This window comes from Mauremys mutica, chromosome 6 (assembly GCF_020497125.1).
Source record: "Mauremys mutica isolate MM-2020 ecotype Southern chromosome 6, ASM2049712v1, whole genome shotgun sequence".
Classification (NCBI taxonomy): Eukaryota; Metazoa; Chordata; order Testudines; family Geoemydidae; genus Mauremys; species Mauremys mutica.
Window position 1 is genome coordinate 23,699,428 of NC_059077.1, and position 20,462 is coordinate 23,719,889.

The 20,462-nt window shown below is 44.6% G+C and overlaps 1 protein-coding gene across 1 annotated transcript in view; it reads right to left on the reverse strand.

Moving 5' to 3' along the window:
* The window catches only part of PRLR (prolactin receptor), a 275,125-nt gene extending 258,685 nt beyond the window's left edge, over positions 1-16,440 (reverse strand). The window contains exons 1-2 of the mRNA XM_045020949.1: positions 16,335-16,440; positions 16,001-16,066 (exon numbers count right to left, since the gene is read on the reverse strand). The gene's annotated coding sequence lies outside the window, so the exon portion shown is untranslated. The remainder of the gene's footprint in view (positions 1-16,000; positions 16,067-16,334) is intronic.
* Positions 16,441-20,462: the final 4,022 nt, after the last annotated feature.

Sequence of the window (20,462 nt, forward strand, 5' to 3'; positions counted from 1 at the left end):
TTTCATTAACTCTGTTGGTGTCAATTACCCTTGCCTTTTCTTTATGGACTACCCCAGAAGGGGAGAGTCTTTGAAGTGACCTGGCTGAAGGACCAAGTCACAGGAAGAGGCAGACCACAACAGAGATGAAGCACCTAATGTAATGCCCCACAGGCCTGTAGAGCTACTAGTCCACTGAAAGCTTCAGCTTGCCCCCTCAGTGGCAGCAGTTACTAACCTGTTCTCCACTTCCCATGAAACACTGGACACAGATCACAGGCAGTTCCATCTCAAGGGTTTGACAGACAGCAGCCCCATGGCTCCTGATTGGCTCCCTGACCTTTATAAACTTAAGGGGCATTTCAGGAAGTGTCCAGGCAACAGTGTGGATCGTCTGTAGTTGTCATGACTGTTCCTTGCTCTTGAATTCCTGGCTTTATTTGGACTTTGCCTCCTGAATCAGATCCTGGAATCTGACCCAAACTCTGATCCTTGGTATCAACCCTGGCCTAGACCTGACTACAAACTCCTTGGCTACTCCTAGCCTCAGGCTTGTCCCTGCTCTGACCCTTGGCCCTGACTGCCTTTGTTGGGATCCTGACAGCCAGTGGAGAGCGAACTGCCATGCCATGGCCAGCCAATCAAGTGCCAGTGGTGAGCTGACCCCCTCATACTCAACTAGCCTGTTTCAAGGTTATGCATGCTATCCAGGCATATCATTTTGAGGGTTATGAGATGGGATTCTGCCAAGCCCATCGGGATCATGGTTTCTTGTGCTAGTCTCCTGCATGTTAATTTATGACACCTTTTCTGTGTTGTCTACACCGAACAGCGCTATCTGGTTTGTCTCTTGTGACCTAAAGATTTTGAGGGCCAATCGCACCAGCCACAGCAGAAGGAGATTGATGTGGAGAGCTGCTTCCTTGATCACCATCTCAGGCCCAGAATTTCTTGGAAACAGATGCCCTTCAGAGGAGGTATTGGGAGAACTGTAACAGCTTCCTGTCTCTGTACTGCACCTCACTGTCACCAGCCTTCTGGGCCCAGGATTCCAGAGTTTGAGGTACATCCATACTTACTAGCAACACCAATCTAGAATCTCCTGACAGCCAGACTTCTGAACTAATTTATGCAAGAATTTTGCATCTCATCCTACTCTAGTTAAGACCAACAAGAGGGTCAGGCACTACATCTTTGCAGGCCTGCCATCTCTCTGTCCTAACTCCAAAAAGAAGCAGCTACATGTACATTTTCATGAGAGCCTGGCACTGTTCCACCAGGACTACCCTGTATCCCCCTAAATTCAGGGGCACAGTTCTGAGTTATCTAATGAGACTTTAAAGGCCAATGCCTACCCTTACTAGGCACATTAATACAAATCGCTGCCTGAAAAGGATTTGATTGTAACTCCCGTCAATGGTAACTAACTTCATTTAGACTGTTTGCTTAATCAACTTTTAAAACTTGTTTAAATAGAACTGACTGCAGCTGAAGTCTGCCCAGTTGGTTGATGAGGTTACAGTTAATTTCCACCTTCCTGGGCAAACTCTCGCAAGCCAAATGGGATGTCGTAAAAAGGGAAGTAATAAAGAGTAGGGGCCTGATAAGGTGGCTTGATATAGGGGCTTACTAGGCCAAAAGGAACTTTGGGAGGTTTGGATGAGGTGCAAAATAGGATTCAAAACTGGTGCCAAACCCTTCACAGATGTTTTGGTGGGTTAAAAATATTTATGTAAAGACTTATCAAGCCTCTCATAGTCTTTTTGGTGACAGGTAACAGATCCAAGGGGCAAGGAGCTGCATTTTGTTTCACATTTAACCCATACTTTGATTTAATTCAAGTTTGAAACTGAATATGAATCACCTCCCATACTTATAACGAAGAGTCTGGTGGCATCTTAAAGGCTAACAGATTTATTTGGGCATAAGGTTTCATGGGTAAAAAACCCACTTCTTCAGATGCATAGCCCCATGCATCTGAAGAAGTGGGTTTTTTACCCACAAAACCTTATGCCCAAATAAATCTGTTAGCCTTTAAGGTACCACCTCCTCGTTGTTTTTGTGGATACAGACTAACACGGCTACCCCTCTGATACTTACTCCCATACTTGTTACTACAAACATTTAGGCCAATCAACATACACTTGAATAACAAACAGCATTATCTGGCAATCAGTATTTGCATAACTAGCACACCAATGATTTGTGCTGCTGTTGCTGGAGGGAAAGGATAAATAATGCAGCTGTTCCAGTTTCCTTGTTCATTTTCTACTCACTGTGGTTCCAAGAAAAAATAAAAGAATCAGACATGCATTAGATCTGTAGAAGAGAACAAAAATAACATGATTTTTAATAATTTGTGTGAAAATAATATATGCTTACCTGTGGTTCAAGCAGAGTATTAATCTTTCCCCTCAGTCATAGAGGAGGATAAACTTATATTCTGACATACATCTTATTCCTTTTGAAAAATTCTATAATTATTAGAGATTGAGGATGGCTTAGAAACCCACTTTTATACGAGTATGTCTGCAGTAAGGTTTCCTTTGAATGTAAAAATCACTTCACATTTTTTTCTGATGCTGGATAACAGGTAGCACAAGACTCCTATTTTCATTATCGTCACCTCTTAGTTTCCATTTCCAGTCACTGCAGGATGTTAACTCGTGGCAGACAGATTGCAGTTGGGTGAAACCATCATATTTCTTCTAATCTCAGGCTTAGTCAATAAAAGTCTGTAACCAAGGTCTCTCATGCATATGGGGCATGAAATTTGATTTCTAAGTTGAAATCTATTGTTTAACCCATGATTTTTGCAAGTGGATTTAATTCATTATTTTAATAAGAAAAATATCAGCAGAACTTTGATATTTCTATTATGTTTTCAAATAGCTTTTATCATATGTAAAATAAGTTTATTAAGTAAGTGTACAGAGCATAGGATGTGTATAACAACTATTTTTACTGCACAGTTAATCTTGGCACTGTTAATGGATACAATTAATTCTGCACTCAAAGACTTGGGGATAAACCCATACTGAAACATGTGTATACAGAAAACTGAGCAAAATGTTTCTTTTAAAAAAATAGTAGTCAGTAGAGCTGGCTAGAAAACAATTTTTTCTTTTTGTGGTAAATACTGACATTTCAACATTTGTTTTCATATAGAATCATAACAAAAGACTGAAATTCTAAAATTTCCCACAAACTGGAAATTTAAAAAAAAATCAGTTCGAAGCCATCTAAATGTTTCATTTTGATTATCCGAAGCATGTCACTTTGATAACTGTGATCGGGGGGGGGGGAGCTGTTTGTCGAGCTGGGCTGCCCCCGTTGGCCCAGAGCAGGGTTGGTAGACACCGTCACTTCAGGATTGCCTGTTGGAGCAGGTAATTGCAGCACAGTGGGCTCCAGACTTCTGGCGGGGCCAAGCAAACAAACAGTCTGTAGCCCCTGAGCCTCTGGGCTGCAGCTGATAACAATGATTGGAGTTCTGGCCCTCTGGGCAGGGCAGGACAATGATCAGCCTGTAGCCCCTGGGTGGGGCTGAGAGCAAACAACAGCCAAGCCTGATGGCCTGTGGTAGGGGAATCTGGCCCCACCCACTCCACTGGGTTTTAAGCCTGACCTTAAAAACATCTAAGGAAGGAGATTCCACCACCTCCCTGGGTAACCCATTCCAGTGCTTCAGCACCCTCTTAGTGAAAAAGTCTTTCCTAATATCCAACCTAAACCTCCCCCACTGCAACTTGAGACCATTACTCCTTGTTCTGTCATCTGCCACCACTGAGAACAGTCTAGATCCATCCTCTTTGGAACCCCCTTTCAGGTAGTTGAAAGTAGCTATCAAATCCCCCCTCATTATTTTCTTCTGCAGACAAAAAATTGGACACAGTACTCCAGATGAGGCCTCACCAATGCCGAATAGAGGGGAATGATCACTTCCCTCGATCCGCTGGCAATGCTCCTACTTATACAGCACAAAATGCCAGTAGCCTTCTTGGCAACAAGGGCACACCATTGACTTATATCCAGCTTCTCGTCCACTGTAACCCCTAGGACCTTTTCTGCAGAACTGCTGCCTAGCTACTCGGTCCCTAGTCTGTAGCAGTGCATGAGATTCTTCCATCCTAAGTGCAGGACCCTTGTCCTTGTTGAACCTCATCAGATTTCTTTTGGCCCAATCCTCTAATTTGTCTAGGTCCCTCTGTATCCTATCCCTACCCTCCAGCATATCTACCACTCTTTCCAGTTTAGTGTCATCTGCAAACTTGCTGAGGGTGCAATCCACGCCATCCTCCAGATCATTAATGAAGATATTGAACAAAACCGGCCCCAGGACCGATCCTTGGGGCACTCCGCTTGATATTGGCTGCCAATTAGACATGGAGCCATTGATCACTACCCACTGAGCCCGATGATCTACCAAGCTTTCTATCCACCTTATAGTCTATTCATCCAGCCCATATTTCTTTAACTTGCTGGCAAGAATACTGTGGGAGACCATGTCAAAAGTTTTGCTAAAGTCAAGGAATTAATACAATTCTCCCCCGCCTGTCCTTCCTGAACAGTTTATACCCATCCACTGTTTTCCCCTCATCCACAGAGCCAGTTATCTCATCATTAGGCAATTAGGTTAGTCAGGCATGACTTGCCCTTGGTGAATCCATGCTGACTGTTCCTGATCCCTTTCCTCTCCTCTAAGTGCTTCAAAATTGATTCCTTGAGGACCTGGTTCATGATTTTTCCAGGGACTGAGCAGAGGCTGACTGGCCTGTAGTTCCCTGGATCCTCCTTCTTCCCTGTTTTAAAAATGGCCCTACATTAGCCTTTTTCCAGTGATCTGGAACCTCCCCCAATCACCATGAGTTTTCAGATATAATGGCCAATGGCTCTGCAATCACATCCACCAACTCCTTTAGCATTCTTGGATGCAGATTATTAATAAACCCAGAGTAAGTGATTAATACCTGGGGGAGCAAACTGCTGTACATATCTCTCTATCAGTGTTATAGAGGGCGAACAATTTATGAATTTACCCTGTAAAAGCTTTATACAGAGTAAAACGGATTTATTTGGGGTTTGAATCCCATCGGGAACTGGGTGTCTGGGTGCTGGAGATAAGTAACCTGCTGAGCTGTTTTCAGTTAAGTCTGAAGTTCTGGGGGCGTGGACCAGACCCTGGGTCTGTATTGAAGCAGCCTAGTGTGTCTGGCTCAACAAGACAGGGTTCTGGAAGTCTTGAAGCTGGCAGGGAAAACGGGCTCAGAGGTAAATTTCAGCACATCAGGTGACAGTCCCAAGGGGGTCTCTGTGACCGAACTTGTTACACCTCCAGCGTATCTACCTCTCCCCTCAGCTTAGTATCATCTGCGAACTTGCTAAGGGTGCAATCCATCCCATCATTCAGATCATTAATGAAGATCTTGAACAAAACCGGCCACAGGACTGACCCCTTGGGCACTCCGCTTGATACCAGATGCCAACTAGACATTGAGCCATTGATCACTACCCATTGAGCCCGGCGATCTAGCCAGCTTTCTATCCACCTTAAAGTCCATTCATTCGATCTATACTTCTTTAACTTGCTTGCAAGAATACTGTGGGAGACCGTATCAAAAGCTTTGCTAAAGTCAAGGCATATCACATCCACTGCTTTCTCCATATCCACAGAGCCAGTTATCTCATCATAGAAGGCAATCAGGTTGGCCAAGCATGACTTGCTCTTCGTGAATCCATGTTGACTGTTACTGATCATCTTCCTCTCTTCCAAGTGCTTCAAAATGGATTCCTTGAAGACCCACTCCATGATTTTTTCAGGGACTGAGGTGAGGCTGTAGTTCCTCGGATTCTCCTTCTTCCCTTTTTCAAAGATGGGCACTATATTTGCCTTTTTCCAATTGCCTGGGACCTCCCCCGATCACCATGAGTTTTCAAAGAAAATGGCCAATGGCTCTGTAATCACATCAGCCAACTCCCTCAGCACCCTCGGATGCATTGCATCCGGTCCCATAGACTTGTGCATGTCCAGCTTTTCTAAATAGTCCTGAATCTGTTCTTTCACCATTGAGGGCTGCTCACCTCCTCCCCATACTGTGCTGCCCAGTGCAGCAATCTGGGAGCTGACCTTGTCTGTGAAGACCGAAGGAAAAAAAGCATTGATACTTCAGCTTCTTCCATATCATCTGTCACTAGGTTGCCTCCCCCATTCAGTAAGGGTCCCACACTTTCCCTGACCATCTTCTTGTTGCTAACATACCTGTAGAAATCCTTCTTGATACCCTTCACATCCCTTGCTAGCTGCAACTCCAATTGTGTTTTGGCCTTCCTGATTACATCCCTGCATGCTTGAGGCATATTTTTATACTCCTCCCTGGTCATCTGTCCAGGTTTCCACTTCCTGTAAGCTTCCTTTTTGTGTTTAAGCTCACTGAAGATGTCTCTGTTAAGCCAAGCTGGTCGCCTGCCATATTTGCTATTCTTTCTGCACACTGGGATGGTTTGTTCCTGCACCCTCAATAAGGCTTCTTTAAAATATAGCTAGCTCTCCTGGACTCCTTTCCCCCTCATATTAGCCTCACAGGGGATCCTGCCCATCAGTTCCCTGAGGGAGTCAAAGTCTGATTTTCTGAAGTCCAGGGTCTGTATTCTGCTGCTCTCCTTTCTTCCTTTTGTCAGGATCCTGAACTTGACCATCTCATGGTCACTGCTGCCCAGGTTACCACCCACTTCTACTTCCCCTACCAATTCTTCCCTGTTTGTGAGAAGCAGGTCAAGAGGAGCATGGCCCCTAGTTAGTTCCTCCAGCACTTACACCAGGAAGTTGTCCCCAACACTCTCCAAAAACTTCCTGGATTGTCTGTGCACTGTGGTATTGCTCTCCCAGCAGATGTCAGGGTGATTGAAGTCCCCCAGCAGAACCAGGGCCTGTGATCTGGAAACTTCTGTTAGTTGTCCAAAGAAAGCCTCGTCAACCTGTAGTGATCTATAGCACGTGCCCACCATGACATCACTTTTGTTGCTCTCACCTTTAAATTTAACCCAAAGACTCTCAACAGGCTTTTCTCCAGTTTCATACTGGAGCTCTGAGCAGTCATACTGCTCTCTTACATACAGTGTAACTCCTCCACTTTTTCTCCCCCGCCTGTCCTTCCTGAACAGTTTATACCCATCCATGACAGTGCTCCAGTCATGTGAGTTACTCCACCAAGTCTCTGTTATTCCAAACACATAACAGTTCCTTGACTGTGCCAGGACTTCCAATTCTTCCTGCTTGTTTCCCAGGCTTCTTGCGTTCATGTATAGGCACCTAAAATAACTAGCTGATTGCCCTACTTTCTCAGTATGAATCAAGAGGCCTCCCCTGTTGCACCCTCCTTCTTGTGTTTCCTCCCAGTACCCCACTTCCCTCAGGGCTTAGGTCTCCATCCCTCGGCGAAACTAGTTTAAAGCCCCTCCCCACCAACTAGGTTAGCAAGCCTGCCCGCAAAGATGCTCTTCCCTCTCTTTGTTAGGTGGATCCAATCTTTTCCTAGCAATCCTTCCTGGAAAAACATCCCATGGTCGAAGAATCCAAAGCCCTCTCTCCAACACCACCTGCGCAAACATGCCTTTACCTCCACAATTCGATGGGTCCTACCTGGGGCTTTTCCTTCAACAGAGAGGATGGACAAGAACATGACTTGCACCTCAAACTCCTTGATCCTTCTTCCCAGAGCCACATAGTCTGCAGTGACCCACTCAAGGTCATTCTTGGCAGCATCATTGGTGCCCATGTGAAGAAGTAGGAAGGGGTAGTGGTCTGAGGGCTTGGTCAGTCTCGGCAGACACTCTGTCACATCCTGAATTCTAGCTCTAGGCAAGCAGCACACTTCTCGAGTATCCCGGTCTGGACAGCAGATGGATGACTCTGTCCCCCTTAGGAGGGAGTCCCTGACCATCACCACCTGTCTCCTCCTCTTGTGAGTGGTGGTTGCGGAGCCCCCATCCTTAGAACAATGCATCCCATGCCTTCCAGTCGATGGCTTCTCCTTCTGATCCCTTCTTTCAGATGACTCTTCCAAACCATTCTCTGCTGTAGTACCTGTGCAGAGAGCCTGAAAACTGTTTCTTACCTCTTTCGGCATTGGGCGTACATGAGTTCTCCTCTTTCTTCTTCTGGAGGTCAAATGCTGCCAGTTTTCTTCCCTGTTCTGCACTGTGCGTTCTGATTCTTCAGCATGCTGTGCCTGCAGTACCAAATGCTGACTTCTATCCAGACTGTCTTCATTTTCTCTGATGCAATGCAGGGTTGATACTTGGTTCTCTAGTCCTTTAACCTTCTCTTCCAATATGGAGATCAGCTTGCACTTCGTACAAGTTGCTTCTATCCTGTGGAAGAAAGACAAACATGGCACATCCTATGCAGGCCACAGCAGCTGATCGCTCACTATCCATATTGTCTTCCTTCTAAGGCCTGGTCTACACTCGGGGGGGGGGGGGTCGAACTAAGGTACGCGACTTCAGCTATGCGAATAGCGTAGCTGAAGTCGAACTACCTTAGTTCGAACTACTTACCCGTCCTCACGGCGCAGGATCGAAGTCGCGGTGGTGGAATTCCGGAGTCGACGGGAGCGCGTTCGGAGTTCGATATATTGCGTCTAGATGAGACGCGATATATCGAACTCCGAGAAGTCGATTGCTACCCGCCGATCCGGCGGGTAATATGGACGTACCATAAGAGTCTCTTCAGAATTTGTATTTACTGCTCACAGAAGCCTGAAAGGCAAAAACGCTGTGGGAACTCCCCTCAGGTGAACTCCCAGGCAAACTCCCTCTCCTCTGTTTGCCTCTCCTCTGCTCACTCGGTTTGCAACTGGCTGCTTTTTTATAAGGCTGCTGGCTCGCAGCAGTTGCCCTAGCTCAAAGCCTTCCCTCAAATCAACCACTCAGGGTCCACCTGGAACAAAGCACTCCCAATTCACACTTTTAAAACAAACAACCACAGGGTCAAACAGTCCCTGCAACTAGCACCAGTCAAACAAATGGTCACAGCAGACAGACACTCAGATATTCACCCCATCGGCTCACAACACAGCCCCCCCCCAAATGCAGCACTCTTCATAGGTTCTCTCCAACGGTCCCCAGGCAAACTCCCTCTGTTTGCCTCTCCTCTATTTGCCACTCATTACCTACATTCATGGGGAATTCAGAGCATTTCACATATCCAAAAGAGAAATATGTAAAGGAGAGAAACGATGAACAGCCTATTAGTACTACTCCTAATTGTGAAAAGGAAATGCAGAAAGTCAAGCCATTTTCAACAACTCTGTGTTGGTGGTCTGAGAAGAACGGACAATGATGCAATGATTAAGGTTGTACACTGTGTAAAGTCAGGGATCAAAAAATAATGTATATAATTTTTTCTGTTAATGTTTTTTCTCTCTGCCATTGGAGAATAGCTTGCTTCTCAGAGCAAATTTCAGACTTGAACAGGCTGACACAAGAAATGTGGAAATTGAACACACAGGAAGATGGAAAAAAAACATTTGTACAGAATTATGCCTTGTGAGAAAACCTGGGAAATATGGATGACGATAATCTAAATTAGGAAAAAAGTAAAAAAACCAGAATGTTGCTTTGAAAGAAGTGTCAGGCCTACTTCTCAATACCTATAAACCCATTCTGATTTCATATGAAATATGCCCTGCATTGAGCCCAATGCCCAGAACGAGAACAACGTGGCACCAATAGATTTATAAAGAACCTTTAGCAAAGGCCAAAAATCTGTAATCTAAAGGGTAAAAAAGTCAATTTGGCAGTTCTGTAATGAAAAAGCGGTTAAAGGGAAGAGGAAAGAAAAGGTGGTTTGACAACATTAAGGACTGGTCGAGCAACATAGCTCCATGGGGACATAAGGATGTCAACTTGGGTGGTATGCTGTGTTCTTATAGCTCTTTCTGTCCCAGGATATTAGAGAGACAAGGTGGGTGAGGTAATGTCTTTTATAGTTGGTCCGGTAAAAGATATTACCTCACCCACTTTGTCTCTCTAATTCCGGTGTTGGTGATTTGCAGACTATCCCTTAGTAAAGCAACACAAAACAACTTAGTTGTGAGGAAAAAATAGTCTAAGTGTGTGTAGTGTGACTGCTGATAGTCTGTGGTGGGAATTAGCTGGCAGTTGATATTTATTTACTATTTTCTACAGACAAAATACAAGCTCCTCCTGTGTCCAAAGTCAAATGCAAAGCTAAAGTTCAAAATGAAAATTAATCAGGTTTCTTGCCAATAGAGTCTTACTCTGCTATATTGCCTCAAACAGAGTCTGTTCCTTGTGTTACTTTAATCCCAGACATCAGAGAGGTAGTCGTGTTAGTCTGGATCTGTAAAAGCAGCAAAGAGTCCTGTGGCATCTTATAGACTAACAGACGTTTTGGAGCATGAGCTTTCGTGGGTGAATACCCACTTAGTCGGATGCATGTCATGCATGTCACGCATCTGACGAAGTGGGTATTCACCCACGAAAGCTCATGCTCCAAAACGTCTGTTATTCTATAAGGTGCCACAGGATTCTTTGCTGCTTTTAATCTCAGAGTAAATGAATCCCAAAACTAAGGCTAGGCAAAATAAATAGTGTGTGGAACGTGAGGACCATGTACGAGTCAGGAAAGACGGCGCAGGTTGCAGCAGAGATGAGGAGCAATTACTGGCAATGCTCAGCCATCCAAAATTCAATAATTTTTTTCAACTGAATTTGGATGACCTACTTGGTTTTCCCAGTAGAGCCATTAAAGGAGTGCCACAGGTCAAATCAGGCTGGCTCATGATGACTTTGCAAGCTGGCACTTGTTTGTGGTGGCTGCCATTTTGTGTTCCAAGATCCAAACTTTTCTTTTCTTTTAAAATGGTGCCTAGTACTTATGGTTGGGGGAAAAAAATGCAGTGTGAACCATCTGCAAACCAACTAAATCCCCCAAAGCAACAGCTCTTTGTTTTAAAAGATAATCACTATATCTAGTGGCAAATTATTAATGAAATGTAATAAATTTGTGTTCTGTAGTAATGAAAACAAACCACCAATATCCACAGGTATGAATTTTTTGCCCCAAGCTACACTTTTATTGAAACTAAAACTACTAGAATGAAAAGTAAGTGGAAATAAAGTGTACAGCAATTTAAAGGAACTAAGAGTCAGTTATAAGTAAACTGCACTGCACTAGAATGGTAAAATATGTCAGCCATAGAGTAGCAGAGAGAGGCAATTTCTCTGGTGTTATCCTGAGTTGCTTAGAATGGCATGTAAAGAGTGACATAATGAGTTTGGTCAAGATAAACTTTGTTTTTTGTCATTGCTATATATGGAAAGTAGACTTCAGTCATCTTTTGTGTCAAAGATTACTGACTTCACAAGAGTTTTTTTAGACTTTTAGATGTCTACATTTTTAAAATTTATTTACAGACCTTCCCACAGGTTGGCAAGCAAGTATAGTAACATTCTCTAGTTGTGTCTTTAATTCCTGCCCCATCCCCTCTTCCTGGAAAAACACCTTCTTTTGTTGTTTATGAATGTCTTTGCTTTAAAAGTTTCACTGCCCCACGTTACTTTGGTATGTTCCTGACTTGTTTGACACTACAACTGCACACATGCTGATAATCAATGTCAAAATGGACAAGGTTCTTTTTCAGAATAACACCTCTGTATGTCTTCCTCTGATCTTTTGGGCATTAAAGTTAATTATTCAACACATCTTCTTTGGGAAAATGATGACCTCCATGTTTAGGATGTGTCCTGTCCAGCGAAGCTGTGCTTACATAAGAATTGCATCAACAATGGTTGTGCAATCTCTTTGCAGAACCTGATTATTAATGATTTTATCTTGCTGCTTTACATTCAGAATAGCTTGAAGGTAGTGTTGATGACATTTTTCCAGCCCTTTGATGTTCCAGCAATAGCTTGCACATTTTTCACAGCTGGAAAATAAAGTGGATACCACCGCAGTACGCAGGGGCGGCTCCTGGCCCCAGCATGCCAAGCGCATGCTTAGGGCGGCATGCCGCAGGGGGCACTCTGCCGGTCGGGCGGCGGGCGGCTCCGGTGGACCTCCTGCAGGCGTAGGACCTGCGGACCGCGGGACCTGCGGGACCCTCTGCAGGCACGCCTGCGGGAGGTCCACCGGAGCCGCCTGCCGCCCTCCCAGTGACCGGCAGAGCGCCCCCCGCGGCATGCTGCCATGCTTGGGGCGGCGAAATGTCTAGAGCTGCCCCTGGCAGTACGGTAAACATAGTCTATGAGTATACTGTGATAACAGCAAACTAATTGGGTCAAATTCTTTTCTGGCATAACTTCATTGCCTTCAATGGAATTATTTGCCAGCAAAGAATTTGGCCTACCATGTGTGGTAACTCTCTCTCTCTCTCTCTTTTTTAAACTTATTAGCATTGGCAATTTTGACAAAACTTGTCCAAGGTAAGTGAAATGTTTTATTCTATTAATTTTGGCATCACTGTTCATAAAGTTGGCAAATATATGTAAGATCTTATGCACATTTACTCTATTTTCTTCAGTTTGTTGGTAAAGTCCATAGATTTTATCGTCCTCAGAAAACTTGATGGTGATGGAGGTCTTCTGGAGTTTGTATAGGTATGGCAAAATCATTTCCATAAAGAAACTAACACATTAGCTCCTTAGTTACTTAGTTACAGGTATTCAGTCTGCTCAGATTAAAGAGTTGAGCACATGTTCAAAATATAATAAAATTACTAGTACCATCTCTCTAATTGCAGTAATAATTGCTGGTGCTAAGATGCGTCCAAAGTGATTCAATGCTCACACGCAGCCTTGTTCATTTTCATTTGACATTGCAAATGGATCGGAATAGTATCCTTAGAGACGCTACTGAGCATTCTTTCCTATGAGTGATTCAAAATTCGCAACTCTGCCAAAACTTTAGGTAGTTCATAACTACGATTTTAATAGTATTGTAAATACACATAGCATTGTATGGTAAGAGGCCAGTGCCAGTCAAGAAAAAGGATTCTTGCCCTTAAGGGATAAGAATCTAATGGGACACAGACAAACAGGTGAAGACAAGACCAAACACAGAATGAGGAGTGGCCACTAGAACTTGAATGTTTCACAGAAAAAGTGAGATTTTAAAAGTTCCCTAATGGAGGATGTGGAGGGATTTAAGCAGCTGCATTGCTATCTGAGACGTGGTACGGTGTATGGGAAGACAGAGTAAGCAGTGGATGAAGGAGACAAATGGGTCAACGAGAAGGGAAGACTGGGTGGAACATAAAGAGTGGGATGTAATGTAGGAGGAGATGATAACAGAGATGTTTTTAAGGTGCCATGCAGTCTTCAAAGTTCCCCCACACAGTAATGTGATATATACATAAACAACAAGTGGAGTAAGGAGGAGGAACTGAGAAGTATGATGATAAGTATGGACAACTTAGAGACGCTGGAGTAATGAGAGAAGGAGATGACTAGCAGTTGAACAGGAACATCTCATACTTTTTTCTGGAGGTTGCCATCTTGTGCTCCAGTATTTGAACTATCATTTTATAAAATTCTACTCTCTAGACCCTATGGTTACAAAGATAACCTTAAAAAAGTGAACCAAGGATAACCTATGCCGTGAGGGTTGCCTGAATCTGCAGTATTACAATAGATAGCTTCCCACCAGGATGTGTTACAGTATGGCAGTATGTTTATACATATAGGACAATGTCTAGGAACTTAGAGGACTCTGTTTTCAGAAGGTGCTTGGTGAGACAGTAGAGCATATGGAATAGAATAGAGACTGTAGAGTGGTGGAAGGAATAAAGCCTCAATGTTGCACTCTCTTCTCTCTCTCATTTTATACTTGAACACACAATATAGTATCAGAAGTGAGTCGGCCCCTACAGATATGTGAAATCAGAAACTAAGAACATTGCAAAAACCAAAACCCCAAAACTCATCAAAGAGAAAATAAGGATTATTGCAGCATAGCAGTTCCTGCCCCTAAGCAGCTGGATGTGAAAGAGGGTTTGTTTAGTAACTGAACTTTCTTTAGGTCACAATGGGAAAACTATGAAAATACAACGGGGCTGGATAAAAAGGAAAACAAAATGAGAGAGGCTACACTATTACCTGTAATGGGAAAAGGCTGAAATATGTTCCAACAGTGTCTGGAGATGTCACCAGGAGGACCTGTGTAAAATCCTAGAAGTAGTCCAAAAGCATTTTCAACCTACAAAAAATGTCATATATGTTGGGGTAGCCTCTGGGACCTCTTCCACTCAGTTCCCCAAGCACTAGTCGCCATCGGTCTCATCACTCAAGTTCCTTTATTTAGCATACAGCAAAGCTATGCTCAGTTAATCAAACTCATACATACGGAATAAGTACAGGGTATACCACATATCCAAAGTTGCACAAAAAACCCCATTCCTTTACATACATTTGCACACAGGGGCGGTGCTGGCTTTTTTGCCGCCCCAAGCACGGCAGGCAGGCTGCCTTCGGCGGCTTGCCTGCGGGAGGTCCCCGGTCCCATGGATTCGGCGTACCTGCCGCCAAATCCGCGGGACCGGCGGACCTCCCGCAAGCTAGCCGCTGAAGGCTGCCTGACTGCCGCCCTCGCAGGGATTGGCAGGGCGCCCCCTGTGGCTTGCTGCCCCAGGCACGCGCTTGGAGCACTGGTGCCTGGAGCCGCCGCTGTTTGCACATCACATTACATTCACTATACATTGCATCACATGTTTTGGGATTGGCCTAGTTACTTTATAAAAAACAATCCCTGTACAGCATGTCCACATGCTGTCCATGTTCGATTTTACTTTTTATCTCATCTTCATGCTCTCAACTTTTCTTGTCCATTTTATCTTGTTCCTAGTAAATGGTTCCCTATGTGCTCCTTCTTTTATCTTAACTAACTTGAACATTCTGTCTTTTAGCTTACTAATCCATTTACTTATTTTAGCACAAGCATTCCATTTTCAGCCTGCTAATCTAGTTACCTCCCTAATCTTGTCTTCCAAAAAATAAAGCTTGCCCCATGTTTAATCACTCATGTCAAGCCAGACCTACAATATACAAAAGGTATCTTTTCAAAAAGTGTAATCAAGAATCTGGAGAAAACAGATAAGTATATTGCCAAGCTGCACAACATAGCTGATTCATGCAATGATTAAATCTTAAAATATTAACTAATTTGTGATAGATTAATAATAGAAATGAAAGATGTAGGTGCTTGCATGAGAGATCCCATATTAACTCTACCAAAAGCTATAGACATGTACAAAGTTAGTGAACAGGCTCGCAAATGGAGCAGACGCAGGGATAATTCACCCAATAACTCAGGGAAAGCGTGAAATACAAGGAAAATACACCAAAATTTGTGCAAAATCAAATGCACAAACACACAGCAGAGAAGATAAAATGTAAAGGATGACTTCTGGGAACTGTGAAGAAAAACATGATAATTGCAAATACCCTACATATAGCATCATACCCAATAATTGTGGCAAGAGAAATCATTATGCAAAATCTAGTAGACAAGAAAAACAAGCAAAGAAAAAAAGCATCATATTGAGGAGGCCAGCAGTGACTCAGAGGATGAAATTTTGCATTGACATGACATTAATGCAGTGCAAAACAGCAAAAATAAAGCTCAGACTAGTACCAGAAACAAGGCAGCAATACATAAAAACAGGAAATTGAATTCCAAATGCACTGTGGGTCTTCAGTGAATGTGCTAGGCTACAAAGCCTTCCTCAGCATTATGCAAGAAGAGAAAGCAAAATTGCAATCAAGCAAAGTCAAATTAAAATTGTACAATGGCACAATCATAATGCCACTAGGATAATGTAAATCACAAGCAGAATGCCAAGGAAAAGCATACAGGCTGAAATTTCAGACAGTACAAACAACAGAAGCTACTAAACAAGTGAATGCATGAACCTAGTGACACTAAACCTGAGACAAATCTTTTATACAATAGACACACAAATGAAACAAAAAACATATCCCAAGCAGACAATGACATACTTACAGCAAAGCAGCTAACAGATTACCAAGATGCTTTTGAAGGACTGGCATGTCTTAGAGGCAGGTTGCACTTGGAAATAGAGAAAGAGAGAAAATATCAGCCAGTACAGCACTTGTCTTGCAGAGTACCCATTGCATTAAAAATAATAATAATAATAGGAGCAATAAAGTAAACGGAAAAAGAAGACATCGTTGATGAAGTTATAGAGCCCACAAGTTAGATAAGTAGCCACTGAGAAGCCAGGCAAGCTGTGTGTTTGTAAACACAAACGGAAACAATCTGAACAAAGTACAAAAGAGAGGTCAATACCAAATACTTATAATTGAGGAACTATTACCTGAATTGGCAAAAGCAAAAATATTCTCAGTACTTGATGCCCAAGAGGGATATTGGGAAGTTCTACTAGATAATGAAAACAGCAACATCACCACAGTCTGGACTAGATACAGATGGTTGAGAAAGCTATTTGGGAATTAAACCTGCAGCAGAAAAATATTAACATTGCCAGCCAGACTACCACAGAGTGACTGGCCCTTTAAGAGGAGATGGATTTCCCCCACCTGACACAGCCAGATCACCTCTCCAGGTGGGGAAAATGAAGTAGGTCACGTGACCCAATCAGACCCCTCCATTATCTAGCCCAGTGAGCTGAGGAGAAAGGGGAAGTATTGGTGGTATATGGCTGCAGAAAGGCTGACAGGAGTCAAAGGAGAGCACAGCCTGTGGAAGATGCTAGGTAAGGTGTGGGAGGGCCTGCTTGGGAGAATGCAGGGAGCAACTAAACGAGCCCAGGAGGGGCTGAGGGACAGAAAAGAGCCCGAGAAGGTTTGAGAGCTGAGCCCAGAGGTCAGGCAGAAGAATTACAGGAGAGAAGTTAGACCATGGTCAGAGGGTGAGCCCTGGCCTTGGGGATGCTAGCCCCAGCCTGGCCTGCCCCTCGCACCCCCCTTCCCCTGTTGGAGCTCAGCACCCTTCCCTCCCCACACCTCCCGTCCTGGGCTGCCTGAGTGCCCTCAGCCCTGGACTGCTGGGTGGGTGGCATGCCCCCCGCCCAAGCCCTGGAGCACCGGGTGTGCAGCCCCAGCACCAGGAGGGTGGGCAGTGTGGCCTTCCCCCAGCACCCGGCTCCTGCTGCCCGGAGTCCCTGACCGCAGGCTGGCCCTGGCCCCAGCCTGGGGCTCTGGCCGTGAGGGAAGAGCGCAGAGCACTAGCAGGAAGCAGGAGGGAGCCTGGGGGCAGAGCGTGGGTGGGACCACACAGAACTGTTGGGGAGGCACAGCCTTCCACGGCCTTTGATACCCGCCACCCAAGAGTCAGATACCTTGGGAAGGAGGGGCTGGACCTAGTTTGAGACTGGGGCAGAGACTTTGTGTTTTGTTTGTTTTGAACTTGGAGTAAGGAACTTTGTTTCTCTTTAAGGGGTGGATTTTTGTTAAGGAATTAACCACATCACTGCAATAAGTTACAACAGCAAGCCAGGGCAATTACTGAAGCAGGCTGAGAATGGGAAACTGGGGCAGGGCTGCTGCAGAGCAACCCCAGACCACAAGGGAGTTTGCTGGAGAAGCCCAGTAATAAAGATGTACTAACTGGAGTCACAGGGATCAGCATCACGTTTTATGACAATCTGGTGTATGGATGTGGGGATCACGGCGGAAGCTATGGCAGATCACAAGCACAACCTCATCTGTCTACTAGAAAGAGATGGGGAAGTAAATCTAAAAGTGAATAAAACCAAGATGAAATTGGCTGCACTTGACCACAATACCATACTGCTGACCTTCCAGACAATATGACCTGACCCCCAAAAGGTAAAGTAACACAGAAGATGTCTGCACTATTAAGATTTGTAAACTATCTAACAAAATTTCTCCTAAGCCCCCGAGGCAACTCCTGGACAAAGATGCTGTATGGAGGTTATTATTGCAACATGAGGCAACCATCATGCAGATCAAGGAGCTGGTGACCAACCATGCCATCCTGAAATACTATATTGTGAATGAAGAGTGTGATGCCAGTAAGATGGGGTTTGGAGAATCACTCCTACAAAACGGACAGCTGATAGCTTTCATGTCATATCACCAGGGGAACAAAGATAGGCCCACAATAGTGGGACCATTCCCCCGCTTACACAAAGTATCTCATTATTGTAGATTACTATTCAGACTTGCTGGAATTAAGACAGGAACTGCATGATATGGTTTGCAGACTCCACACTAAGGCTGAAGGAGTGATGGAGCAGTACTGGGCCAAGGAGGCCCCGTGCCTCAGCAGATGCAAAGCATGCTCCAAATGGAGGAGTTGATTAAAAGGGGACAGTCAAGCTGGGGGAGAGTGAAGGAGAGGCTATCTGCTGGAAGGAAGCCAATTAGTAGCTTTTGGGACAGAGTGATCCACAGGGGAAAGGTCTAGACTGTGAGTAAGACCCAACTGGGAGGCTAGGGCCAGAATCTTTTTCTCCCCTCCCCACACTTCTCCTTGACAAAAGGGAATACCTGGATACTGAAGAGTGAGTTGGAAGCCCTAACTGACAATCTGGATTGTTTATACTGTGTGAGTACCCCTCTGCGGGGAGGGAAGCGGAATGCTGAGACCCTACCTCCCCTGTTCTCTCTTCAGTTTGGGGTGTGAAGTGGCCCAGGGGAGGCTGATCTGGTGTATTAGCTAGAGGAGACTGAGACATTCCTTCCACCATCGGCCCTGGGCCAGGACTTAATGGAAAGAGAGAACTGGGGACAGGGTCTACTTACACTTCCCTCCCCTTTGTCTGACTAGGAGAACCCAAAGAACAGTGGGCGATGATGGACTTTAACTTGGCTGTCAGGCCCTCAGATTGCTCAGCCAGGCCATCCCAGGACTTTGGGGGACTGCTGAGCCCTGGCCTGCTCACAGTTTCAGCATTGGGTCCCAGCATGTCTAATGCTGGCCTGGGTGACCCACTTTGGGGTCCCAACCTACAGTTTGAGAACCACTGCTTCCATTATAATCACAATATTAAACATAGAGGGCAGTGAAATACACACGCTGCTGAGACTTCTTCAGCAGGACACAGAAGAAACTCAGGCTGACAAGTGACCAACAGGTATGAAAACAGACTCCCAATACACCATACTACCAGAAGGACCATGTGCACAACAGTCTACTCTTGTCCCAAGAAAGACTCACATTTGCTCCAGTTTCACACTACCTGCAAGGTATACAGACTAACACGGCTACCACTCTGAAACAAGCCTTTATACAATACTAAGGCAAGAAATAACCTTTCCAAACCCAGAGAAAAATACCTTAGTTCCCAAAAAAGTTAGGAGTGAGGGCTAGTCCACACTGCATGGTTTTTGCCCAGGCAGCTATACTAGTAGCGTAGATGCAACATATGCCAACAGCCTGGGAGGTGAGAGACCAGAGTTGAAGTCCCCGTGCCAAATCACATAGAATGCAGATTTGAACCTGAGTCTCCCACAGGCTGTGTGAGTGCTCTAACCACTGGGTTATTGGATAGAAAGGACCACCATCCCATTTTGTGGGGGGTTAGCATGCTCAGAGCCCAGATACTGGATCAGGCTGCATAGGTGAGATAGATGGGGAATGCCTAGGGTTTGTGAATCCCAGAGATTAGGCACTGAGCAACTTCACAGTGTTATAGTGTTAGGACTCCAGAGGCTTTGCACATGCACACTGGCAGAAATGTAGTTGCCTACACAATTATGCAGCAGCTGAGCAGGGGTATTGAGTATCTAAATTTTTGCCTTGGGCACCTAAAGTGGCAGTTAGTATTATAATTATTTATTTGTACTACCCTGGTGCATTGTCATGCATCAGGATCCCACTGTGCCAGGTGCTGCACAATTCACCTTTGTGGCTCTAGCGTAATTTCTTCTAGAACCTCTGCCTTGCTTCTGTTATGCTTTGCATTGCTTATAACCAACTGATCTTGTCTCCAAATGGGAGTTTTGCTTGAACAAAAGTTGCAGGGGAAGACGATTTATACGATTTTCTGGAGTTAATCAGGCTAACATATTCACTCACACAGGAAATAACCACATGGTTCTGAGCTGGAACAAGTGTGAAAAACATAAGGAAAAGAAGGAAAGCAATAGGTCCCATGAAAGCACTCTGGTTAACACTTCAAGGTAACAGAAGTAACCAGTCCCTCTATGTGGCCTGATATCAATGAAAACAAAGAAAAAATCAAAATTCTATCTGTTCTGCAAGGTACTTTTGCCCTTGCACAGTGACTTCCAATCAATAACCTTGAAAAACTCTGTTCCTGCAAGACACATAGAACCATAGAATATTAGAGTTGGAAGGGACCTCAGGAGGTCATCTAGTCCAACCCCCTGCTCAAAGCAGGACCAATCCCCAACTAAATCATCCCAGCCAGGGCTTTGTCAAGCTGGGCCTTAAAAACCTCTAAGGATGGAGAGTCCACCACCTCCCTAGGTAACCCATTCCAGTGCTTCACCAC